The sequence below is a fragment of the Nannospalax galili genome, unplaced genomic scaffold (assembly GCF_000622305.1).
Source record: "Nannospalax galili isolate Female #2095 unplaced genomic scaffold, S.galili_v1.0 scaffold83, whole genome shotgun sequence".
Classification (NCBI taxonomy): Eukaryota; Metazoa; Chordata; class Mammalia; order Rodentia; family Spalacidae; genus Nannospalax; species Nannospalax galili.
Window position 1 is genome coordinate 1,289,939 of NW_008352659.1, and position 15,589 is coordinate 1,305,527.

Sequence of the window (15,589 nt, forward strand, 5' to 3'; positions counted from 1 at the left end):
GCTCAGTGTTAAGTGATTCTTTTATGGGGTGTGGAGAGGGAAGAGGATATATTTGTTTGTGGAATGAGGACTTGAGGAGAAGTTGACCACAGGGCACAAGGGTCTGGTATGGCACAGGACAAAGGTCATGTTTGTCTTGCAAGGTGCACAGAATGGAACCAAAGTGAACTGTGGAAAAGCCACAACAAATCCCCTCCTTTTATACTGAAGACACTGCAGCCCATGAGAGGGACCAAAGATGGGCCACACCTGTGTCAGAGTGGCAGCAATTTGCAACCATCAAAACATCTAATTCCTTTCTTCCAAGAATTGCCACTAATACTGCAGCCCATGAGAGGGACCAAAGATGGGCCACACCCGTGTCAGAGTGGCAGCGATTTGCAACCATCAAAACATCTAATTCCTTTCTTCCAAGAATTGCCACTAAGTGGCACCAAACTCACGCTTTCTAAGTCCCCCACATCACCCCATGACTCGCCAGCCCTCTGTGTGACACAGCTGCCGTTTCACGTACTGCCCCTAGAGCCCTTTGTCTACCTGGTCATAACATAGGGCAGTACCCTATGGAAGCAGCTACTGTCTGTCCTAAGAATTCCCTCACCCTGCCCAAATATTTGTGTTCTCTTTTCAGTCACTTTGCACCTTAAGTACAAAGAGCAGCCTTTTCTTCGTACACGAGGGTAGGGGACTGATTTGATGCCAGCAACATGGAAGGAGACAACTGGCCATGTAAGGTATGCCCATCTCTGTGTGCCTTGTCAACCTGTCTCCAACATCCAGCATCCTCCCCACTCCTGTTCACTGTAGCATCTTCGTCCCATTATGGGCCAGTGTGCCTATTACTAGTATTCAGAAGAAACACGCCGCCGCCCCCAAACCGAAAGGTGAGCTTCATGCTCTGAGGGTTAAAATATGCAGTATCAGGGCCAACCAATGGACCTCCCTCCTGAGCAGCTCTGGTGCCATCTTGGTTCACAGTCCTGATCCTGACCTTGGGGATTTCTCAATTACCTCAGGGTGGGTGGAGCTGAGATGCAACAGCACTGTGCAGAAAGCCAGAAGGGGGTGAATTCCGGCTCCAGCTGGTTCCCATGCATAAATGAGATTGGAAAACATTTCAGGAATGGCTCAAGGGGTCCTTCTTACTTAGCGAGAAGCTTTTGCTTGCCTTCACTTTCTATTTTATTTCTTTGTTTTGGAACTACCAGGAAAAGCACTGTGCAGCCAATAAGTGCTTGATAAATGTTTGTTAAATGGTCACAGCAAACATTTACAAAATAGACAAATGTCAGGCTATACTCTTTTGTGGGGACTTTCCCAGCCCAGCAGGTGTGGGTGTTGGGCTGGGAACAGCTGAAGGCCCCAGAGCTGGCAGGGCGCAGGTGACATGATCTGTGCCCTTTGTTTCTAGCGCACTTAACCTGTCATAGTGCTGAGTTTTTTTCAGGCAACACACACTCGGGATATAGCACAGAACGATCATGACTTTAATCCAGATGCTTGTCACAGGCATTAGGAAGCGCCTATGAAATGTTGGCCATGAGCAAAGGAAGAAGGGAAGACCTGAAGCTTTGTAGAAAGGAGGAAGGTAGACACATAGGATGACCCAGTAGAGCGTCACTACAACCAAACACAAACACTCTCTGAATTTTCTCACGGCCAAGACAAAAATGAGAGGATTGACAGGCAGCGCTCCTGGAATTCTCTCTGTCGTACAGGAAGAGGGTGTCATGGACTGCTTGAGATGAACATCCCCTGTGCTATACTGAACAAAATGGACCAAATCATCAGCTATAAAACTGTAGAAGACACCATGTGCTTCCCACAGATGGCTGCCTATCATCTGTTAGGGCAAGCTCTGGTTCTTTCCTCCTCTCCACCTGCACAGGTCCTTTTTCCTCCTCCCTTCTTTCTGCATCCCTCCATCACTAGACCCCACATTCTGTCTCAGAGCTTTCTGTGTTCTGGAACCCATCCTCCACCCTGTTTTATGACCATCACCTGCCCCTGCCATTCTAAAATCTTTACCGATTCTCTTCTTACAGCCCACCTTGAAGGATGTGAAGGCTTAACTGAAGGCTCTGGATGATAAGGGCTTGTTCTCTATCTGTTCTTTCAGACTAGATCAGGTGCATTCAGGGTAGCATGGCTGTAGACTGACAGCCCTTTCAGAAAAGATTGGGTGCATTCAGCATGGCATGACTGTACATTGACAGTCCTTTCAGAGCTCCTTTAGATGCTAGATTATAGATAGACAGATAGATAGATAGATAGATAGATAGATAGATAGATAGATAGATAGATGATAGATAGATAGATAGATAGATAGATGATAGGTAGATAGATAGACAGATAGATAGATATATAGATAGATACTATTTCCTTTCTATTCTCCAAGTCTCACATCATAATACTGGATGACCAGCCTGAGTGTAATACATACTTATGAACTTGAAGATAATAAAATATTCACTAGAATATCCTGCATGTATGTAAGTACACCCATGTTATGCAATACCCAAGAAGGTCAGAAGAGGGTGGCAGATCCCCAAAACCAGAGTTATGGGTGGTTGTTAGCTACCAAAAGGGTGCTGGGATCCCAACCCAGGTCCTCTGCAAGAGCAGTCTGTGCTCTTAACCACTGAGCCATCTCTCCAGCCCCCAGAGCTCCTTTCTTTAAATGTCTCCCACCACCATTCTGACTTCATCCTAGACCATTTCTCATTTCTCATCAGCAAGCAATGGGGGCCCAGTGCCAGTTATCCTGGAGGAGGGACTAATCTAAAAAGCACAAGTTTCTCATGAGAGTCTCCAAAGGTAGAAATTACAAGTCCACTGGGCCTCCTGGGACTTTTAATAAGAGAAATGATGGGTTTGATCTTTCCTTCCAAGAGTAGCCCATTAATTTGCACCCCATTTCTATTCACCTCCTCCCTCCCTCTTTTTCCCTCCCCCCTTCCTTCCTCCTTCCCTCCCTCCCATCCTTCTCACTTTCTCTCAGTGCCTGAGGGTGGGCAGTTGTCACTAATGATTACTGTCTCTTGCTTAGAGAACCAAATGAAGCCAGACACTCCAAGGGCAGACTTGAGAGTTTAGGGATGGAGATGGCCAGAAACAATTTCGTTCTCTCCCCGCCTCTCTTTCCTTCCCTTGCTCTCCCCGCCCCCTTCTCTGAAGTACTGGGTTTGAACCCAGGGTCTCATGAATCTTATGTATACTGGGTAAATACTCTACCCCAACCACAGGAAGACTGACTCTTTTGAGTATGTTCTGATGGAACAGGTGTTTCTGTCATTTGTTTTTTGGGGTTTTTTTTTTTGTTGTTTTTGTTTTTGTCTTTTTTTGAGACAGGGTCTCCTTGTAGCCCCAGCTGTCCTGGAACTCACTATATAGACCAGGCTGGCCTCCAACACAAAGATCCACCTGCCTCTGCCTCCCAAGTGCTGGTATTAAAGGCATGTGCCACCACGCCCAGCTGTCATTTGTTTTTGAACCAGGGAATTGGAGGAAGTCTTGGAGTTGTAGCCTTCTTTTGCTGCCTCTTAAGGAAGCCAGTGTTCAGAGTTCTCTGCAGCTTGGACTCTGTCCCTAGAGCCATGCTTGGGAAGAGAAGAAACTGGTCTCTGGTGCCTTGCTAGGTTGAAGGAAAGATGGCTGGTGGATGTAAAGTTCAGAAAGCAGAGTTTGTAAATTGAGTTTAGCTCCCTGTCACTGTGCTGAATGTCACATGGGCTTTCTGTGCCTCAGTCTTCCTATGTGCACATTGGTCTCTATAGGTTTCTCTCTTCTAAAGCTAAATGAGTCAATGGGCACACATAATCTACACTGTAGGAGCAGAGCTTTGAGATCGGAGAACTATTTCTGTTTTATGATGTGTCCATTTCGCCCAAACTCACTGTGGATTAAACATATATCAACTACTCCTGAATTTTATAGGAAGCCAAGCAGGGTACATTGGAATTGCAAATATAACTTACCCATGATATGGAGACATGGGGTTTAAATTATGTCTGTGAGTCAGCTTCCTAATGTGCGAATTCAAACACAGCCCCTGGGGTCATTATTTGCTTCATGTAACAAAGCAAAAACAAATACTAAAGCTTGAGACGTTCAAAGCCCAGGTTCCAGTCAATGTTCCGTATTCTGGAACTGTAGGACTTGTTCTCTTGACAATCTTTCCCTGAAGTCCTAAGGCTCTGCCACTGATAACTTTCAACCATTCTCCCCAGAGGTCAGGACTTAGGGTTCCAGCTAAAGGCATGACATTCAAACCTCCTTCCTGCCTGGGTCCAGGTAGATTCCTTGCTCTGTTGGAGATTAACCAGCACCAGAGGCCTTATCACGGACTTGAGCCTTAGGTATGAGTGTCACAGCAGAGCCTCTGACCTGGAAGGTTGTTTGCTTGCTATTGTGTAAATGATCTGTACTTTGGAAACTGCCAGGAATTGGTTTGTTTTGTTTTCAACATTAGCCAGGAGAGGATCAACTGTCATTGGCGGCTTCAGGCTAGAAATGTCAGGAAGTGGGTTTTGTAAAGCGATGTTACCCTGGTAAGCCTGAGTGGCTAATAGATTTCTGGGAAGATGAGAGGAGCTCCTATAAGAGATGAGCTGGGGAGCAGCAACCTATATGGGGAGAAGACCCCCAAGGACAGCCTGTCTGGTTCTGGCAGATACAATAGCCATGTTTCAAAGGACTAGAATCCAAGCAGGCATTTAATAACTAAACGAAGCCTTAGTCTAGGTTAGCCACTGCCAGCATGTGGTCTAGCCTGTCTTGCCCTAGCAGGCCATATGTTTATGCACCTCATGTGGCCCTTCAGAGCAGTGACTGGCAGAATTGACTAGAACCTTGACACAGTCATAGAACCCTGACCCTGTGTTTGACCCTATGAGATAAAAATCTCAGAAATATCTCATCTTCATGAGATTCTCAGATGATCTAGATGTTTGGCCTGTTTGGGAAACCATTGTCCAAAGAAGTGTAGCCGTGTGAGTTACTTTTGTGTGCTTCTCACCACAATTTTTTCCATTCTTTGGAGATTCCCTCATGATATAACAGGAATCCTGCCCATAAATAATCTCTCCCAACCAATCCCCTGCCTACAACTCAACTGATGGCTCAAACCCACCCCTCCCTATCCTAGGTCTTACCACCTGTGTTTGAGGGCTAAGGCTGGAACAACTCTGAGGAGTTCTCAGAATATGGAAGATTCTGGGCTCAGGAGACCCCATTTATGACCAGGGGCTCAGGCTATTAGTATATATTATTGTGTGTGTGTGTGTGTGTGTGTGTGTGTGTGTGTGTGTGTGTTGTGTTGAGTGTTGAGACAGCAAGCAATAAATCCAAAGCTTGAAACTCCCTGTAGCCCGCTGCCAGCAGCTCATCCCAGTCCTCTTCCAGTCTGTGTTCAGGCCTCTCTCTCTGCCCATCCTTCTCTGAGGAGTATTGGCTCTAGGTAATTCTAGAAGATCTGGGTGAGAAGTATGCATATATACATATTGGTCATGTACAAAATGTCCACAAATGGCCTTAAGTATGTTTAGGCAACTGTGGGATCAATAGAGATTACTCAGAAACACTAGTATAATCTCTTCCCCTTGTGAAACACTCAGATCTTGCCACTACTGCTGTCCCCACCCCCAGCTCTTAATCTAACCAATGAAACTGACGTGGCTCCAACCCCAGCTTCCAATATACTTGTTTTATTTTCCTCTTGGCCATTGATTTAGCTTAAGTTGTATCTATGTGGCAGTGTCATTAGGAGTGAGGATTTTGATGCCAGACTACTGGGTTCAAATCCCAGCTCCACCATAATGCAGCTGTGTGACTCTTGGAAGGTCACATATATGCTCTTTGTGTGGTGAGGAAACAGACACACTGTTATTAGTAAAGCAATTAGGACAACAGACAACATGGACCTGCAATGGATGCCGTGCCATCAGTAACCCTGCTGTGAGCATCCCACAGCCATATTACTCACATCAGCAGTCCCAGTGTCCACAAAAAGGTAGGAGCCACTTACACGCTCCATTGATAACTAATACATGAATTCATGAATGAACTCATAAATTTGTTCATGATTGACTAAATCTGAGTCCACCCCCAAGATCTGAGACCTAACCCCTGACTCCAGAGATTAACTTGGGGCCAGGCTGAGTCCAAGAGAAACAGCAAAACTCATGTTAGAATATGGCTGTGGGCATAGTCTACTTTCACTGTGTATTCTGGCTGGGTCAGCAGTAGCCCCTGCAGCAAGTGCCATGGCCTCGTGCTACCCTCTGCTGGCCATCCCAAAGGCAGGGCCAGCAAGCCCAGACACTCACATGCAGGGCCAGAAAAGCCCTAGGTTCCCAGAAGACCCTTGTCTGTCACTTGGGGTAGCCCTGCTTGCCTTGATCTATTGCCCTGGTCACTACAACCATTTGGATCATGTGGCCAGCTTTCAGGCCAGATGTAGGTGCCTGCTTTCACTGGCCACAGGTCCTCAGCATACTAAGGCTTTGCTGGAATACTTTGTTCCTTGTCTTAGTGTCTGTTCCACTGCAAATCTAGAATGTGAGCTCTTCAGAGAAAAACCCCCATGCTACCTCCATCCTCTTCCCTGGCTACATTTTTGTGCCCAGAGTGACTTTCACAGTCCCTCAAGACAGGGCATCATTGCTGCTTTTCGCAGGGCCTGGATTAGTGGCTTATCCCTCAGGGGACTCCCTGTGTATCTTTCTGAAGCAAAGTCACTTTCTTCTTTTCTCAGCATCAGCAGGGAAAAAAAAAATGGGAATTTTCTCTGAAGCAGGTTATTTCTGAAAACATGATAAAGCATACTTCTGATTTTTGCAATACTCCACATTATCTCAAAAGTGAAAAGATGCCCATGCTGGGGACCTGTAACTAAGGACACTCTAGGAACCCTGTCTGGGATTCACAGGCAGAGGGTCAGTGGGCAGTAGGATGGTAGTTATATCTTCTGTCCCTCCCAAGAAGATATTGTTGTGCCACCAGCCTTAACTAGGAGTATCCACATGGTCCTTGCTTTTTATCCAGTATTCCAACTAGGGAAAGCACCAGGATTCTTTCAGAGGTCCCAGAGTCCTCACTGGGCTCACTGAAGAAGCTCAAGTACATTCTCTTTGTTAAGTACTTGCAGAATGGTGTCCTCTTAAGTCTAGCATCAACACACATGCTGTTTCTACCTTCCCCTTCTTAGTAGCAGATATACTAACCCACTGCTTCCTGTGATGCCTGGCTAAGACTCTGGAAGCCATTTGAACCTGTAATCATTACCAAGGACACTGAGATGGCATATAGGAAATATTTCATGATCCAGGGGCTGGAAAGATGGCTCAGTGGTTAAGAATACTATTCTTGCAGAAGACCTGGGTTTGAATCCCAGCACCCACATGGCAGCTAACAACTGTCTGTAACTCCAGTTCCAGGAGATCTGACAGCCTCTTCTGCCCTCCACAGGCATTGCATGACATGAGTGCATGTACCTACATGCAGGCATAGCACTTATACACATAAAATAAAAATGATAGCCAGGCGTGGTGGTGCACGCCTTTAATACCAGCACTGGGGAGGCAGAGGCAGCAGATCTCTGTGAGTTCAAGGCCAGCCTGGTCTACATAGTGAGTTCCAGGATAGCTGGGGCTACAGGGAGACCCCGTCTCAAAAAGACCAAAAACAAAAAATAAAATAAATAAAAATTAAAGTGATAAACAAAATATTTTTTCAAAAAAGAAAATATCTCATGGTCCAATCCTGCCTGACATTCCTGAAATGCCCCACTTCCTATTCCTGTAAGAATCTATGGCTTTGGTCATCAAGAAAAGCACTGCCAGATCAAAGATCGAGAGAATGAAAGACTGCAAATTCTGGAGAGGATGTGGAGAAAGAGGAACACTCACTCACTGGTGGTAGGAATGCAAACTCATGCAACAACCATGGAAAGTAGTGTGGAGAACCCTCAAAAAACTAAAAATGAACCTACCTTTTGATCCAGTGATACCACTCCTTGGCATATACCCAAAGGACTCATCCTACTGTAGAGATACCTGTACATCCATGTTTGTTGCTGCTCTCTTCACAATAGCTAAGAAACGTAAACAACAGAAATGCCCCTCAATTGATGAATGGTTAAGGAGAATGTGGTACATCTACTCAATGGAGTTCTACCCAGCAGTAAGAAAAGATGAAATTATGAAATTTGCAGGTTGAATGGCTGGAGCTAGAGAGTGTTATACTAAGTGACATAACACAAATGCAGAAAAGTAAGCAGTGTATGTTCTCCCTCGTTTGTGGATTGTAGCACCAATCCCTTATATGTGAGCATATAAATTCTGATGTAACACCAGGACCCAGGTAAAGGGAAAGGATACATTGAGGTAAAGGACAAGAAACAACCTGAAAGGGGATAGGAGGAAACAGATGTTACCTGAGGGAGGTGGAAAACTTGGGAGTAATCAGCAGAGAGAGGAGGGAGGGACATGCAAGGGACCATGGTGTGGGGGAGGGAAGTCAGGAGAGGAAAGATGGTGGGAGTCAGGAGGTATTGGGGGAGGGTGGGAATAATGGGGGCAATGTGACTAAGGAGGGGGGAGGAGAGAAGCCGGATAGGAGAAAAAAAAGTGGAGATGAGTGAATCTCGGGGGAGGGGGGGCTAGGAAACCTAGAGGGAAAAGTGACGTCCTAGGAACCCTATTAGAAATGCACAGAGAGTGTCTGAACATTAATGCATATGTATACCTGGGAGCTGCTTGGCAGGCAATGCAGGGCCAGATAGAAGAGACCTCCCTTAGAGTGACATGTGGGGACCTAAAGACCCCACCTTGCAGAAATCCAAAAGGAAGTTACTGGGGCGCAGCCTAACTTGCTTTGAAAGTCCGAAGAATACTTCCGCACTGCTGAGGAGTGCATGATCAGCGCATGACCATCCTTAAGATACACCCTCAGGGGGGAGGGGGATTTCCAGGTGCCTTTATAAATGAGTCCCTGCTTGACTAGGCTCCCCATTGCGTCTGGCGTCTGAGTGTCCCGGTACTGGGAGCGGCATGGGCTGGCCAACAGCGTGCTTACTCATCCCCAATCATCACTGTGCGGGGGTCGCTGGCTTGAACTCCCAGCAGTGACAAGCATGCCACTCATCAAGAAAGTTTCTTTTTAAAACAGATGGAGGCTGCTGCAGAGTTGCATATCTGGTCAGGCACAGAGAACATACACCTGGGTCATGCCCAGTACTAGGTGACACATCTGCAGTCAAATCTCTACAGCTAAGGATCATGGAACATAGCAGAATTAGGGTTAGAGAGAGGGTTAATGGACCCCTCAACTCCCACCAGTGAGGCTTCCATGTACATCAGGGTGCGATGCACACAGAAGGCCACACTGGCCAAGTTCTGGAGAATAAGAGACTGTGAAGTGTAGGATGGGACTCCTATGTGGAACCTCACCCATCCATGGCTCAGGGACCATTGTGGAAGAGGAGGCAGAAACATTGTAAGAGCCAGGGCTGGTTCATGAACACAGGGAGGTGGAGGCCTCCAGGCCACTGGAGGCTTGCTTGTGTGAGCTTGTGGCAGCTGTGGCATCAAGCGTGGGACCCATGTCAGCTCAATTAAATAAGGTCCCAAAGGGGAGGTGAGAACTAAGTGGCAGGCCAGCACTAGATTGAGAACTAGTTGAGACTGATTGCTGCTGGGTGAGGGAGAGTATGACTTACATATGACCACTGGATGGGCTGACTAGACTCCAGTAGACACATTTACACTGAAGGACATTTGGGCACAAACACCTGAATGAATAAGACTTAGCATGTATGGCAGAGTGCATAGGGTTCGTGGGGGGCTAAGAGGAGGCATGGATAGGGGAGGGGGGTCTGGATTTGAATGAGAAATGTATGAAATTTAAAAAGCTCAATAAAAAAAGTGAAAGAAAAAAACAGTACTGCCAGATGCCAGATGCCAGATGCCAGATAACAAGCTGCATGTAAGGCCCTGGTTCCTAGTGAGAACATCATGCAGAGATCACTGTGCCCAGCTGTGCTGACTCTTCAGTGTTCTTCCAGGAGCAGCTATGGTGACCATCTCACCTATGCCGATGGACACAGGCTCCCAGGTACTCCCAAAAGCAGGAAATAAAAAAGGTGGTATAGCCTGGTAGCTCTCTGAGCTGTTCGAACTATATCCTGTGCTGTTCATTGAAGATCTTTTGTCCCCTAGAAGTTCATATGCTGGAAAGCCAGTCTCCGTAACAGTAATGAGAGTGGAACCTTTAAGAGGTAGGGCTTACTAGGAGACCATCAACTGATGAGAGTATCATCCTCAGAAGGGACTAATGCTCATCTCACAGGAAGGAGCTGTAAGTCTTGCAGGGCTGGATTAGGTCACTTGAGAGTGGTTTGTCATAAGTCAAGGCACTAACATGTTTGGCCACTCTTTCGCATGTGCCTCTTGTCAGTCTGATATTCCCTGTCATGGGTTAGTCCCGAGATGGAAGCAGCCAGCTGCTGGTGGTTATTTGGTTAGCTTTGTCTTTCACTGACAAGAAGAAAGAGATGGGGGCGGTGTATATGTGTTTGTTTTTGCTCAAGAGGGCACTGCTCTGCAGAACAGGAGAAGTTCAAGGGAATAACCTTGAACTTCATTGATTAACCCAGTAAAGATACTCTCCGGGACCTCTGAAAGAATCCTGGTACATCTATCAGTTGGGCTTCCAGGAGATAGAGGGGGTGCTGGGCATCCCTCTCACTGCCACATGGTGGATTCTGACTCATGCACCAAAGCTACAGGCTCAGTCCCAGATTGGGGAAAATGCAGTGTCCCCAGGAGCTATAAATCTGGGTGCAGAGCTTCTGAACAAGAGGTGGCACTCTTTTTATTATTATTTATTATTTTTATTTTGTGTGTATGAATATATTGCCTGTATGTGTGTAAGTGCACCTGTGTCGCACAATGCTCAGAAAGGTCAAAAAAGGGCATTGGATCCCCTGGAACTGGAGTAAAGGACCACTGTTAGCTGGCATGTTGGTGCTGGGAATCAAACCTTGGCCATCTGCAAAAGCAGCCAGTGTTCTTAACCGCGAACCATCTCTCCAACCCCTCAAATGTAACTTTTAAAAGATATAGCCTCTCAATTAATTTGTTTTTTTGTCTTCTTGGTTAATTTATCATTTCTATTATTTTTATTGGTTTGACATTTTACTAACTTTAGTATTTATATATTTTGTCTTTTGTTGTTATTACTTTTAAATTTTGTTTCTTTCTTTAGTTTTTTAACTCAGGGTTCTTTTGCTGTTGCCATTTGTTTTGTTGGTTGGCTTTTCAAGAAGGCCGGTTGACTTTAGGTCTGAGCCTTTAAACTCAGTGCATGCTGGCCTTGTACTCCCTATGTGGCAGAAGATGACACAGAATTCCTTATCCCTCTGCTTCCACCTCCCAAATGCTGGGGCTAAAGGCAGGAGTACACCACCATACTCAGATTAAACTTTGTCTGTAGAAAGATGATAACCAGGGCTGGAGAGGTGACACAATGGCTAAGAGAGGACACAAGTGTGGTTCCCAGAACCCATGAGGAGCTCACCACTACCTACGACCTCATATCCAGGGGATCTGAATCCTCCTTCTGGCCTCCACAGGCAGCTGCGCTCATGTGTACATACATCCATGCAGACACGTGTATACATAATTAAAAATAAAAGTAAGATGAGCACTAACCAGGATGGCAGAGCATGCCTGCAATCCCAGCCCATAGGAGGCAGAACCTAGCGTGTTGACAAAAATCCAAGATCAACCTGATCTGCGCAGCAAATTCCAGGCCAGCCTGGACTGCAGAGCAAGACCTTATTAGAAAAAAATCTAATCTTTAAACCGGGCATGGTGGTACATGCCTGTAGTTCCAGCACTTGAGAGGCAGAGGCAGGCAGATCTCTGTGAGTTCAAGGTCAGCCTGGTCTACATAGTGAGTTCCAGGACAGCTGGGGCTACAGGGAGACCCTGCTTCAAAAAGACGGAAAAAAAAAAAAAAGAAAGAAAAAAAAAAAAACCAAACCTCTAAAGTTTAAAAAGAGGGAGATATCGCAGAAAGTAAAGTGCTTACTGTGCAAGCATGAGGACTTGAGTTCAGATCCACAGCACCCATCTAAAATGGCAAGTGTAGGGACTGGAGGCTCAGCAGTTAACAGCACCTACTACTCTGGCCTTGAACTTACAACCCCTTTACCTCAGTTCCTGAATGTTGGGTTTACAGGTATGAGCCACTATGCCCAGTTGTTCATGCATTTGCTTTTAAAATTTTTTAATAATGTCAGTAAAGCCTCCTCATAGACTTGAGAAGACTATTTTCTTTTAAGTTTTACTAACATTGTACATTTTCCCATGTTTCCATGACCATTAGTATTTCTTTTGTGGATTGCTTCTTCTCCTTGCAGCTTTTTCTTCCCTAGATATACATCGTGTTCGTATTGATTCATCTGTCATATACATTATGAACACACAAGTACTGTTCTTTCAATAATGTGTTTTATTCTTCAGCAGAGTTTGATGTATTTCTTGTCTAGACCCATATTCTAATAATATCATTTTAGATAGCCGTGTCCCCTCCAAGGATATTTGAATCAACACTTGGATTTTTCTCTGATAGTTATTTATTTATTGTTTCTACACTGGGGGTAGAGCCCAGGAACTCACACATGCTAGACAGTTATTTTACCTCTGAACTATATCCCCAGCCCTGGTTTTGATTTTTATATGTAACCAAAGTAAAATGATTTTATTTTCTCTCTAAATGCTTGACCATAAATTCCAATGTTATCAATTGACCAATCATTTTTTGTTTTGTTTGTTTTTAAATTTTTTTAAAGTTTAGGGCTAGAGAGATGGCTCAGTGGTTAAGGGCACTGGCTGCCCTTCAAGAGAACCCAGGTTTGATTCCCAGCACCCACATGGCAGCTCACAACTATCTGTAGCTTCAGTTCCAGGGGATCCAACACCCTCTTTTGGCCTCCAGGGACTTTGTGCAACATGGGTGCATTTACATACATGCAGGCAAAATACTCATACACATAAAATTTTTAAATTTTTTTATTTGAGTTTTTGCAATTTTCATACAATCTCATTTGTTAGTATTCTGAACCCCACACCTGACAAGTCATTTTGGCGTCCTGTTTTTATCAGGTATCTGTGGTATCTGTGCGTGGGACCATTTTGAGACTTTTTGTTCTATTTCATTACTGTCTGTTCCTATGTCATTTAATGTCTTATTTTAGTCAGGCTACTAATTTCATAAACCTTTAACATAAATGGCATAAGATGGGCCAAATCCATTCAAATTACAGTATTTTGATCAATTTTCCTGACTGTACTAGGCTTCTTTCTTTCCTAAGAACTTTAGAATCATCTTAAGAGGTCCCCTAAATCTTAATCACTTTTTATCCCTCATGAACATTTTATAGGTAAGCACCCAGTTTCTAGATCCTTCAAGAATTCACATCCCTCTCACCCTCTGTCAGCCTTTCACTCTTAGGATGGGGGCTGAGCATCCAAGTTTTGCTCAAAACCCACTACCTGATTTCTGCTCCTTCCTGCCCTGACTCATCCCTCTGATCACAGAGGGTAACTGCTTTCCTGAAGTTGCCATCTGGCATTTCAGCCCTGGCCTAACCCCAGCCACTCATACTTGAAGTGTTAAGGGAAATAAATAGGCAGAAGGGCTGGCAGTGAGGTCACTGCACTCTTACCTCAGATCAAAGGGCCTGGCAACATCTTATAAACACTCTATTCAGCCCTTTCAGGTATAATGAAGGATCTCATTTGCTTGGATTTCTGATTCATTCATTCCAGTCACCCTCTGTAATAAATAAATACGGAAGGAACCATTTTGCTCAGGCAAGCCCCTCTGTGGCACAAAGGCAGCTCAGCCAAGCAGGGTGACAGAGCTTACGGACTCCCAAGTAAATGCAGATCAACTATGGAAATACTGGAAATGCATCCACTTAAGGACCCCCGAAGCTCACTTATAGTCCGAGTTCATCCAGCTGATCCTCAACGTTGTTGCTTCCCATGCAGTTGTCTAAGGTTTCAGAATGTTTGAATACACAACTTCATATCCACCAATCTTTCCAGTCACCATGTCACAGAAGAGAAGGAATTTCCGAAATAGGCACAGATCCTATTCTGACCACCTAAAAGAAACATGTGCCCAAGGCTCACGCCTGTCTCAGAAGAGTTGCCGTTGAAATATTGGACAAACTAGAAACTCTGCCATGAGATTCCTGCAACTAGCTGTGCAGAAGCCTAACAGTGACAGGCAACGAGGATGCACAGCAGTGAAGTGTCTTAGTCTCTGAGTACCGTGGGGATAGCATAAGAGATTGCACTCCTCTCTGATTTCAAGAGCTCTTAGAATCCATCCATTCATTCTAAACCTGCTGTGGAACACCTCTGCTGTTCACTGCTGTGGCCAGTCCTACAGACTACTTCTCTACAATGTCAGGGATCATAGAGTGCCTGCCTAGCCATGTCATCTTCTTATCCAGTGCCAGGATAAATATTTGACATCTAAATTAACATTTTTTCTTAATAGAAACAGGGGGTGGTATTTTGGTTTTCAAACACATCATAAGGCTTTGAATGAGATGGGTTTCTGGATGGTATGAGTGGTTGAGAATTCCCCAGACTTAAGCAATTCAGTTGTCAATGTCGTATGTAAAGGAGATTCAGAAGAAAATTAGGATTCTAGAAAAGCAAAATGTCAGAGGGCTCCACGCTGGCTGTGCAATATGGGATGTAGGCTGGTTTGGTGACAGGAGGGTTGAGAACCAGGAGGAGCCTTGGGAATATACTATTATGATGTACACCCGCAATTCCAGTACTCAGGAAGCTGAGGGCAGGAGAATCAAGAGTCTGAGGCCAGCCTGGGCTACAGAGAGAGACTTTGTTTCAAAATAAACACAAAGAAGGGGAAATGATAAGAGAATCTTAAACAAATATACTACTACACTGAATAGGGACTTCCCAACGTACTGCTGTGAAGGTCCCCTTGCAGACACAGAGGAATGCCAGAGGGCTTTATGACTTACCTGGCACTATGGTAGGTAGGTTCTCATGTCTCTGGAGAGTTTATGAATCACATAATCTCAGCTTCAAACTGGTGCTAGTAAAAGAGGGACCTTGGCAGTTACTGCTGAGGGACCTTGGCAGTTACTGCTGAGGGACCTTGGCTCTTATGGCTGAGGGACCTTGGCTCTTATGGCTGAGAGACCTTGGCTCTTAGGGCTAAGGGACCTTGGCTGTTATAGCAGTATGAACAGTTTAAGAGCCGCATTGATTTCAGGTATGTGTTGAGCAGGGCACCCTCTGCACTCTAAACTTTGTAAGGACTTGAACTTCTGAAATATTTGCTTCCATCTTCTCTTTAATCAGGCAGTGTTACAGATTCCAAGTAACCCTCCTGATATGTTCTCTGTGGTAGGAGCAAATCAAGTCCTGTGGTCTGTGGTGCTGGTGGATTTGAAGATTCTTCTGAAAGAGGTTGGGGGTGGGGGGCGCTCAACATCCCAGACCTTCAATACCACAGGAGACATTTTTCCCTTCAT